Below are 12014 nucleotides of genomic sequence, written 5' to 3'. Positions count from 1 at the left end.
CGACTGGGCTTGTATACCCTTGAGATTCGAAGATTGAGAGGGGATCTGACTGGGACGTATAAGATTATGAAAGGATTGGACATTCTGGCAGTAGGAAACATTTTCCACTGATGGGTGAGTGCCGAACCAGAGGACACAGCTTAAAAATACGGGTTAGACCATTTAGGACAGAGCTCAGGAGAAACTTCTTCACCCAGAGAGTGGTGGCTGTGTGGAATGCTCTGCCCCAGAGGGCAGTGGAGGCCCACTTTCTGGATTCATTTAAGAAAGAGCTCTCAAAGATAGTGGAATCAAGGGTTATGGAGATAAGGCAGGAACAGGATACTGATTAGGAATGATCAGCCATGATTATATTGAATGGCGGTGCAGGCTCAAAGGGCTGAATAGCCTACTCCTGCACCTGTTGTCTATTGTCTAAATGCTCCTCAATGGCAGCGCTGGGGGAGGGCCTCACGCATGCGCTCCTCTGGTCAGGAACAATCAGTGTTAGGGGAGGGGCAGCATCGCGCATGCGCCGCTTGTCCCAACGATTCCCAGAAATAAACATCAATTGGTCATTTCCCCAATTCCCTTTTCTCCCAGTTTGACCAAAGGAACTGGGGCTGTCGGGGAAAGGGTAGAGAAGGTTTCAAGCTGGGACATTGTCCCTTTAGGAAGCTCCAATGGAGCTCATTCCCGGGTCACGTTAATAACTCCTCCCTCCGGCTCTCTCACAATCTGATCAGGGAGCGGGGAAGCTGGAGGCCACTCGGCCCATCCCCTGTGCTTCACCTCTTCAATAACATCAGGTCTGAGTATTCAGATCCTCCCAGCCATTAGTATTACAGCCAATGACATCACCACAAGCTCCAGGAACCCCATCCATGACAAACTTATAAATATTAGTATTAACGCTTTGTCGAAATAAACATGCAGAGAGTTGGAATTAATGGGACATGCAACTATTGGAGGGATTCTGGCGAAGCAGTGGTGGTGTCCCTATCTCTGGTCAGGGGGCCGGGCTAAAGTGGTATCTGCAACTGGATGCAAATACCAGTTTATAGTAAATGAATGATTTTACTCTCAGTCATGTGGCAGGTTAAAAACCTTGTGGTGACTGGGGAATCGCAATGATATTCCCAAGCTGTTTTTGTTTATTCAATCCTGGGATAAGAACGCCGCTGACTGGGTCCAGCATTTATTGTCTGTCTCCTGTTGCCCCCTTGAGAAGGTCATGGTGAGCCAACTTCTGGAACAGCTGTAGGCCATGTGCTGCCCATAATGCCGTTAAAATCTTGGTTATATGTTTTATTGAGCTATGTCTCTTGTTTAACCTTAAAATATAAGCCATAAGTATTAATTTAACCTGGAGCAGTGTTTTGTAGAAGAATAAGACAGTGCTATTTTCTTGGGGCTGTAGATTGAAAGAAGCAAAAATGGCCCTTAGTGGAGTGATATGTTCTTCTTGTTGGATGTGGGAGTTTAGGGAGAGTTTACGAGTTACTGAGAATTGTATCTGCAATAAATGCCATTGGTTGCGAATCCTATCATATTGAATGGTTGGAGAGGCAGTGAGGGGCAATGAGGAAATTACAAGAGCAAAGGGTTGCGATGGATGGCAGTTATAGGAAGGAGGGAAAGTCTCAGATACAGTCACATAGATTGGTTAACTCCAGGAAAGGTAGTGCAGGACTCTTCTGTGGCTATCCCCATTTCAAACAAGTATGCTGTTTTGGAAAACGTAAGGGATGATGGATTCTCAGGGGAATGTAGCATGAACAGCACATTTCAGGTATTTAGACTGGCTCGAATGTAATGAGAAGTACGTCAGGTTCCAAGCGATAGATTGTATTAAGGGACTCTCTAGTCTGAGTCATAGATAGATGTTTTTGTGGCCAGCAGCGAAAAATCAGAATGGCGTGTTGCTTCCCATCAAGGGTGTCTCAGAGAGGGGACAGAAAGTTCTCAAGAGGGAGAGGGGCCAGCAGGAGGTCATTGTACACATTGGAACTAATGATATAGGAAGGGAAAAGGATGAGATTCTGAAGGATAATTACAGAGAGTTCGGCAGGAATTTAAAAAGGAGGTCCTTGAGAGTAGTAAATCTAGATTACTCCCAGTGCTACGTGCTAGTGAGGGCAGGAATAGGGGGATAGAGCAGATGAATGCATGACTGAGGAGCTGGTATATAGGAGAGGATTCACATTTTTGGATCATTGGAAGCTATTTTGGGGTAGAAGTGACCTGTATAAGAAGGACAGATTGCACCTAAATTGGAAGGGGATTAATACACTGGCAGGGAGATTTGTTAGAACTGTTTGGGAGGATATAAACTAGTAAGGTTGGGGTGTAGAACCCAGGGAGATAGTGAGGAAATATTTCAATCCGAGACTGGTACAGTTGAGAACAAAGGCGAGTCAAAGAGTCAGGGCAGGCAGGGACAAAGCAGAGAACAAGGTAGGATTGATAAATTAAACTGCATTTACTTCAATGCAAGAGGCCTAACAAGGAATGCAGATGAACTCAGGTCATGTTTAGGAACATGGAACTGGGATATCATAGCAATTACAGAAACGTGGCTCAGGGATGGACAGGACTGGCAGCTTAACGTTCCAGGATACGAACACTACATGAAGAATAGAAAGGAAGGAAGTGGGGTGGCGTTTTTGATAAGGGATAGCATTACAGCGGTACGGAGGGAAGATATTCCCGGAAATACATCCAGGGAAGTTACTTGGGTGCAGCTGAGAAATAAGAAAGGGATGATCACCTTATTGGGATTGTATAATCGACCCCCTAATAATCAGAGGGAAATTGAGAAACAATTTGTAAGGAGATCTCAGTTATCTGTAAGAATAACAGGTTGGTTACAGAGGGGCCAAATGGCCTCCTCCTGATGATATTTTCAATATTTCTCTGTGAATGGCCCAATTGCCGCTGACAGGTGGAGGACAGAGGGAAGTTTTTGCCTCGATATATACTGTCCCCCATGAAAATGAGGGACAGTAATTTCTAGAGAGTGGGTGCAGAGTGATCTTTTGAGTTTAGCATCAAATAGTCTGGATTGGATTGGTGGGATGTTGTTAATGGGCATGGCTGCACAGAACCAGTGATGTCGGGTTGGGAGTGAATTTCATAGATACAAGGGTTTCCATCCAAATAGACGGGTGTTGGCAAGGGGTAAGGGCAACAGGGAACAGGAAACACTGGGGTTGGTGTTTGCTGAAGGGATACTGTTATTGACAGGAAATCCCTCTCTGAATCCAACACAGGAATACAGCGCTGAGATGGCAGCACTCATTATCCCACAGTTTCTGGCCCTTTCTCTCATCACATTGCTTCCCATTCAACTCTGGAACAGGAAACAAGGTGGGTGAGACACTCCAGCAGGTAATGCTGGTAATCCGTTTGATCAGTGAAGGAGGCATAATAAGAGGAGAGCAGTTAATAAAACACACAGCATCCTCAGCTTTATTAATAGGGGCATAGAGATTGAGAACAAGGAAGTGATGTTGAAAATGTACAACACACTGGTGGAACTCAGCTGGAGTGTCAGAGAGAGAGGGAGCGAGAGAAAGAGGGGAAGAGACTGATGACTGATAGGTGGTCCTTTAACCTGAGGGTTACCATGCCACACACAAGGGGAGAGATGGAGAAGGTGAATCCTTCATGGTAACCTCAGCCAGTGAGAGATTGAAACCCACGCGTCAATCTTACTCCATATTTCAAAGCAGCCATCCAGCCAAATGAGCTAAACCAACACCCAACACAAAGCAGAGGGCAGAAAAGAAATTAACTCCGGTGACAGCACAGGTATTGAATGGAGAATAGTAGATCATATTGGAGATAAGCCTTTGATCTGTTGGGTATTTCTTTGTAAGTGTATAACCCCTTACCGTCACAGGCAACAGAAGCTGAATTTAGAAATACATTTGACAAAGGGAGTTGGCACTCTGTTACCCAGGCTGGTTTTGTTCTGTTCTGGACACCTTATTTAAGGAAGGCTGTTCAAACTTTGGAGACAGTGTGAAGGAGATGTATGAGAATGATACCAACGATGAGGGATTTTTAGATGAAGTGGTGACCTTATTGAGGTGTTGAAAATTTGAACAATTCTGACACGAAAGCAAGTTATTGTATCCCACTCATTGGTTTATTAGTAACTGGCTAGCTAGAATTTTAAGATTGTCAGTGAGAGAGTGAGATGAGGAGAAACTTATTGGGTTGTTGAGTTTGGAATGTGCTCCTTGGGAGGCGGATTCCATAGGAGGTTCGAAAAGAGAGCTACAGAGAGAGCTGAAAGGGATGACGTTAGATGGCTATAGAGACAGGGCTGGAGAGTGGGACTAGCTGGGTAGCTCTTTCCGGAACTGGTATAGACACAAATGGCCTCCTTCTGTACAGTAAAATTCTATGATTCTATGAACATAGAAGTTCTGAACCAGATTCCGGACAATTCCAGGAGGTCATTCCTTGGGACCTTGGCTCAGTGACCTTGTTGCCAGGGATTTTTACTCGCGAACAGCAACAAATAGTTGTCATGAGTGGGATTGGGACTTGGTTGGGTAATGGTCTGGAACTATTTCATTCCAAGGGAGATGATGGGAAATCGAGCTGAGGGCATGAGTGAGGACAGACCAGCAAAAAATTTCGAATATGCAGCAATCGTGTCAAGTCTTTTGAATGGTGAGTGTGAATCTGTGAGCTGCTGATCCTACATCATCACGTATTGGTCAGCGTTCATGCTGGTATTCGTCTGATTGGGAAGATCAACAAAAACAAATCTCTGGAAGCGTTGGAAGGAAGTTTGGGTTATTTCCTGAACAACAGAGAAGGTTGATGGTGGAGGGGTCATGATAGAGGTCTGTAAGATCGGTAGTGTTGTACAGCAGAGAGACCTAAGGGTTCAGGTACATAATTCTTTGGGGTTTGTGTCACAGGTAGACAGGGTGTTTGAGAAGGTGTTTAGAACACTTGCCTTCATTGCTCAGACCATTGAGTGTTGGAGTTCGGACACCATGTTGTGGTTGTACAGGACATTGGTGAAGCCTGTTCTGGTGTATTGTGTCCAGTTCTGGTTGCCCTGTTAGAGAAAGGACATTATTAAGCTGGAGAGGGTTCAGAAAAGATATATCAGTATGTTGTTGGGAATGGAGCATTTGAGTTATAAGGACAGGCTGGATGGGCTGGGACTATTATCACTGGAGAGTAGAAGTTTGAGGGGTATAGAGTTTTATGAAATCATGGTGGGCATAGATGAGGTGAATGTCTTTTCACTAGGGTGGGGGGCATCAATAAGTACAAGAACAGGAAAGGTTTGGAGAGATATGGGCCAAGTGCAAACAAGTGGCACTAGTTTAGGTTGAGATTATGGACGGCATGGAATAGTTGGACTGAAGGGTCTGTTTCCTTGCTCTATGACTCTACGATGCTATTATGAGGGACATGGACAGGGGGACAGGAAGCAGCTGTTTCCCTTAGTCAAAGGGTCAGTAACAAGGGGGTCATCATTTTTAAAGTGAAGGGAAAGAGGTTGAGAGAGGGATTTGAGGACTGTTTCACCCAGAGGATGGTGGGAATCTGGAACATGTGAAAGTAAAATATTTCGGCTTTCAGTTTCTATTTGAAACCATTAATTGCTCTGGTGTGTGGAATTCCTGAAGAAGGGCTCATGCCCGAAACGTCGATTCTCCAGTTTCTGTTTGAAATCACTAATTGCTCCGGTGTGTGGAAATGCCACTTTATAACTGCCGGGGATTCCATGATTTATTTAGCTGGAATATTCGTATAAAGGAGCAGGAGGAAGCCATTCAGCCCCTTGATACTGTTCCACCATTCAATGGCAGATCTGTGACCTGACTCAATAAACCTGCCTCTGGCCCCTATCCCCTTGAACAACTTTGCTGAACAACAAAAAAAAATCTGTCAGATTTAAAACTAACAACTGATCCAGCAATGCTGCTGTTTGTGGAAGAGAGTCCCAAACCTCTCCCAGCCTTTGTGGGTAGTAGTACTTCCGAACATCTCTCCTGGCCCTAATTCTCCAGCTATGCCCTCCCTCGTTAAAGGATCCCCAACCAGTAGAAACGCTTTCAATTTCTATACCCTGTCTTCCCTGTGGGAGGAAACCGGAGCACCCGGAGAAAACCCATGCAGGGAAGGGGAGAATGTGCAAACTCCCAATAAACAGTCACCCGTGGCAGGAATTGTTCCTGGGTCCCTGGTGCTGTGAGGCAGCAATGCTAACCACTGAGCCACTGTGCCACCCAATGTTTTTGCCACTGGCCATGCCGGGGTTGGTTAGCTCAGTTGATTCTATAGTAGGCTTACAATGTACAGTCACATTGACAGCATGCGTTCAATTGCTGCTCTGGTTGAGATAATTTATAGCAAAAATTTACAGTGTGATGTAACTGAAATTATACATTGAAGAATTGATTGTCTGTTAAGCCTTTCATCTGTTAGAATACAGTGATAGTTTCACTTCTTTCATGTGTAAATCACTAAACCCTTTTTTTTAAAGTTGCATTCTTGGGTTAGCTGTTAACAATGGTGATAGCTAGAAATTATGTTGAAGGTCCGAATCATGATTCTATAGTAGGCTTACAATGTACAGTCACATTGACAGCATGCGTTCAATTGCTGCTCTGGTTGAGATTGCTGTGAATGATCATTCCCTGTGTCTTCGATGTGTTGCCCCTCAGGTTAAACCATAAAACAGCTGTTTGCTTTTTCTCCCCCACACCCCTTTCTCCCTCTCTCTAATGACACAATGGTGACTTTACATTAACCGTCTGCTAAAAACATAACTTTGTTGATTAAAAATTAACTGCCCTCTTTTTCACTGCAAAATAACTTGCTGATCCTACATCATCACGTATTGGTCAGCGTTCATGCTGGTATTTGTCTGATTGGGAAGATCAACAAAAACAAATCTCTGGAAGCGTTGGAAGGAAGTTTGGGTTAACTTTGCTGATTAAAAATTAACTGCCCTCTTTTTCACTGCAAAATAACTTGTATGTTTCCTCCCTGATGCACTACTGGAGTGAGCTATAAGTAAAAGAAAAGACACTTTACCAATGGTACATATCTAAATGAAGTGGGAGAGGGTGCACAGGGAGATTTACCAGCATATTGCCTTGGGGCTGGAGAGTTTCAGTGATTGAGAGAGGTTGGACAGACTGGGTTTGTTGTCCCTACAGCCGGGTAGATTGAAAGAGAGGAATGTATAAAATGATGAGGGATGAAGATAGGGGAGGCAGGAAGAAACTTTCCCCGCTTAACAGAGGTGGGGGGGAGGGGGTATAGATTGAAGGTAAGGGCCAGGAGGTTTTGAAGGGATGTGAGGAAAACCTTGTTCACCCAGAGGGTGGTGTGCAATCTGCAAGTCACTGCCTATAAGGATGGGAGTCGCAGAAACTCTCATCACATTGAAGGAGGATTTCATTGTGCACTCGTGACGCCAAGGCTATGGAGCCAAGTGCTGGGGAAATGGGATAATAGAATATCGAGGTGGTTGTTTCTGACCAGCACAGACTCGGGCCATTTTCTGGGCTGCAGACTTCTCAGAGATTATGACAAATTCACTTTGAGATGTGAATTGAGATGGTAGATACCATCTAGTATGATTTTGTACATTTCATGTTCAGAGATGGGGTGTTTGTCATTGAAAGAGAGATTCAGCAGTTAAGGCCAAAATGCTCTGGAGTTTAGAGGAATAAGGGAGATCCAACTGAGGGATATAGGGTGGTAAACGATGTGGGATTGACAAAAGAGACATGGAGGATGTTTCCTCAGGTGTGACAATTTCGAACGAGGGTCATTGTTTCAGGAGAAGGGGGTGGAACAGATTGAAATGAGAGATGTTGAGAAATGGCTTCTCTCCAAGGCAGAGGGGGTGGGAATCTCTGCTAACCACCATTCCGCCCATTCATAGACTGTGATGCACCACACAGTTTAGGTCCTCCGATTCAGAGCTTTCTGAGCATGTTCTATGAGCCAGCCACACTAAAATGTGTTCAGGCAGCTGGACGGTCAACACAACATAAAGGCTAGGAGCCCACGGGACCCTGCTTCCCCCATTCTATACAGCTGCAGCTGATCTCATCCCAGCCTCACTGCAGTTTCCTGCCCCCCTCCCTTTAACCCCTCACTGATTAACAATCTGTGTGCCCCCTCCTTCAATTTATTCAGTGTCCCGACATGCACGCACATACTGGGAAGTGATTTCCCAGAGATTCCCATCCCCCCCTTCCTTGGGGAGAAGCCATTTCTTAACATCTCTCATTTCAATCTGTCCCATCCCCTTCTCCTGAAACAATGACCCTCTCGTTCGAAATTGTCACAACTGAGGAAACATCCTCTCTGTCTCCTTTGTCAATCCCACCTCCTTTACCACCCTATATCCCTCAGTTGGATCTCCCTTATTTCTCTAAACTCCAGAGCATATTGGCCTTAACTGCTGAATCTCTCTTTCGATGACAAGCCCCTCATCTCAGAACATGAAATGTACAAAATCACGCTAGATGGTATCTTGGATGTAGTTTATACATCTCAAAGTGAGTTAGTCATAATTTCTGAGAAGTCTGCAGCCCTGAAAATGGCCCGAGTCTGTGCTGGTCAGAAACAACCACCTTGATATTCTCTTATCCCATTTCCCCAGCACTTGGCTCCATAGCCTTGGCGTCATGAGTGCACATTTAAATCCTCCTTCAATGTGATGAGAGTTTCTGCGTCTCCCACCCTTACAGGCAGTGACTTCCAGATTGCACACCACCCTCTGGGTGAACAAGATTTTCCTCACATCCCTTCAAAACCTCCTGACCCTTACCTTCAATCTATACCCCTCCCCCACCTCCATCAAGCGAGGAAAGTTTCTTCCTGCCTCCCCTGTCTTCATCCCTCATCATTTTATACATCCCTCTTTCAATCTACCTGGCTGTAGGGACAACAATCCCAGCCTGTCCAACCTCTCTCAATCACTGAAACTCTCCAGCCCCAAGGCAATATACTGGTAATTCTCCCCGTGCACCCTCTCCCACTTCATTTAGATATGTACCGTTGGTAAAGTGTCTTTTCTTTTATTTACAGCTCACTCCAATAGTGCATCAGGGAGGAAACATACAAGTTATTTTGCAGTGAAAAAGAGGGCAGTTAATTTTTAATCAGCAAAGTTATGTTTTTAGCAGGCGGTTAATGTAAAGTCACCATTGTCTCATTAGAGAGAGGGAGAAAGAGGTGTGGAGGAGAAAAAGCAAACAGCTGTTTTATGGTTTAACCTGAGGGACACCACATCTAAAGCACAGGGAATGATCACTCACAGCAATCTCAACCAGAGCAGCAATTGAACGCATGCTGTCAATGTGACTGTACATTGTAAGCCTACTATAGAATCAACTGAGCTAACCAACCCCGGCATGGCCAGTGGCAAAAACATTGGGTGGCACAGTGGCTCAGTGGTTAGCATTGCTGCCACACAGCGCCAGGAATCCAGGAACAATTCCAGTCACGGGTGACTGTTTATTGGGAGTTTGCACATTCTCCCCTTCTCTGCATGGGTGCTCCGGTTTCCTCCCACAGTCGAAAGATGTGCAGTTCAGATGGATTGGCCTTGCTAAGTTGCCCAGTGTGTGACAGTTATGCACGCTGGGAGGTTTAGTGATGGGAAATGCAGGGTTACAGGGATTGGAGAGGTGGTGGGTCTGGGCCAGAGGATCAATATATGGATGTGATAGGCCAAAAGGCCTGCTTCCACGCTGTAGGATACAATGATGTGCAGGTTAGGGGGATAGGCCATGGGTAATGCAGGGTTACAGAGGGTAGGGTCAGGACTGGGTGGGATTATCTTCACTGGCTTGGGACAGACTGGATGGGCTGAATGGTCTCTTTCCACACTGTATGGATTCTGTCGACATCAATGTTTAGCTCAATGGTGGGGCAATTTATTCTGGTCTCAATTTTGATGAGATTCACTTTCAGTTTCTGAAATAATGGGGAAACAAAATCTTATGTTTTCAGCTCCCCAGGGTTTGCCCTGCAGATGTGAATGTGAATCTTGCTGTGGCAGGTGGTGGATTTGAAGTGCGATTTTAAACAGAAACAGATCTGGAGTTGGTGACTGTTGTCAGGAACAAACAATCATCTGGTTCAAAATTGAAGATTGAGGTGAGGAGGAATTTCTTCTCTCAGAGGGTTGAGTGTCCTTGGAATTCCTTGCCACAGAGAGCTGTGTGTGGGGACAGGAGCAGGTTTAAGGCTGAAATAGATACATAGATTCTTGATCAGTCAGGGAATTGAGGGTTACATGTTACGTGCAGGAAAGTGAGCATGAGGAATGGTGCATTAGCCACGATGCTATTGAATGGATGAGAAGGCTTGAGAGGCCGAATGGCCTTCTCCTGTTCCTGCCTGCGATGGTCCTTAAAGGAGTGAAATCTGACCCCCTTATCCACTCTGCACGTGATTCCTAACCCTTTGCAAACTCTTCAGTGCTGACCCAGTTCAGACTGACCCAGAGAGAGATTCAGCGCAGAGTTCTCAACATGAGCGACAGTGCAGCCGCCGAAACGGCTCCTCCAGCCTCCGCTCCCACCAAAGCCAAGGCTCCCAAGAAGAAGGCGGCGGCTCCCAGGAAAAAAAACACCCGGTCCTGGATTGGGAGAGCTGATTCTGAAGGTTGTCGGAGATATCAAGGATCGCAAAGGGGCGTCTCTGTCCGCTGTAAAGAAGGGGCTGGAGAGAAGCGGGATCGATGTGGGAAAGCGAAAGGCACAGATCAAGATGAGTATCAGGAGGTGCCTGGCGAACGGCTCCCTTGTTCTGGTCAAGGGCCAGGGCGTCTCCGGCTCCTTCAAACTCCCTAAGAATCCAGTCAAGGCAAAAGCGGGAAAGAAGGCGGGAACATCCGCCAAGAAACCGGCCGTGAAGAAATCACCGGCCAAGAAGGTGACAGCGAAGAAATCTAAGGCCAAGAAAGCGACAGTCAAGAAATCTCCAGCCAAGAAAGCCAGCGGTAAGAAGCCGGCACCGCCAAAGAAAGCGGTGAGCAAAGCAGCGCCAAAGAAACGGACTCCCGTGAAGAAGGTGAAAAAGGCCAAGGGCCCTAAAGCCCCCAAACCCCTCAGCAAACCGGCTAAAGGCAAGGCCAAGCCCAAAGCGAAAGTGACCAAGACAGCAACAAAGAAATGAACCAGTCGGTGTAACATCTGAACCCAAAGGCTCTTATCAGAGCCACCCACATCTCTCAGGAAAGAGCTGAGCCCGGATCCAATGTTTCCCGGCGCCGAGCGCAGACCTACCTTAGATATTAATTGATCTGAATAACTCGAATACACACTCATGCCATGGTTTACTAAAGTGGAGACCTGTGAATGGGGAAGGTATCACACAGGGAGGGTTTATTGATCTCCATCTTGTTATTTCACTTCGCGACTTATAACCCTACCGAGTCAAGAATATGACACATTGTAGTGTTTGTATTTCATTGACCAGTTCAGGAATGTTACTTTGTTCAGTTTTGATTCTGGGACGCTGCGCATGTTTTCATGGCGTGTTCCTTCCATCTGCCTGTTACAGACAGTTCACGCAGCAATTCCACATTGTCTTCGGGCTATTTACAATCTGGGGGTAATAAAAAATAACAGATAAAGTGAGATTCTGTCCTTTTATCGGTGTACACTGCATTAGTTTTTAAGGTGTTTAAATTGGCGGGGTTGTTTAGATTGATTCACGGTCGGTACAAGTTCGGTTGTTCAGTTTGTCTGGGCTGTTTTAACCCCGCCTTTCCTCCCGCCTGTTACAGACAGATCAGGCAATGATCCCGCCTCCTGTCCGCGCTGACAGCTAACTCGGTTTTAAATAGTTACTATAAAATATTAAATTTTATTTTAGTTGTAGACGGATGGTGTTTTGCGTTTGAATGTTTAATTTAATCTCAGGGTTTGTCAGAGTGAGTTCGGCGGGCATTTTCAAACTGACCAACTGTCATTTCACGTTACCCAATCAGCCTCCAACAATTCTTTTCCTGCCTTTTCTGT

General features: G+C 45.6%; 1 pseudogene; it reads left to right on the top strand.

Annotated features, from left to right (window-relative positions):
• Positions 1 to 196: 196 nt before the first annotated feature.
• On the top strand, positions 197 to 11177 carry LOC122544535 (annotated as a pseudogene).
• The last annotated feature ends 837 nt before the right edge of the window (positions 11178 to 12014 follow it).

The sequence above is a fragment of the Chiloscyllium plagiosum genome, chromosome 50 (assembly GCF_004010195.1).
Source record: "Chiloscyllium plagiosum isolate BGI_BamShark_2017 chromosome 50, ASM401019v2, whole genome shotgun sequence".
NCBI lineage: Eukaryota > Metazoa > Chordata > Chondrichthyes > Orectolobiformes > Hemiscylliidae > Chiloscyllium > Chiloscyllium plagiosum.
Note: the sequence above shows the minus strand (reverse complement) of the source record. Positions and strands in the feature narration are given on the sequence as shown.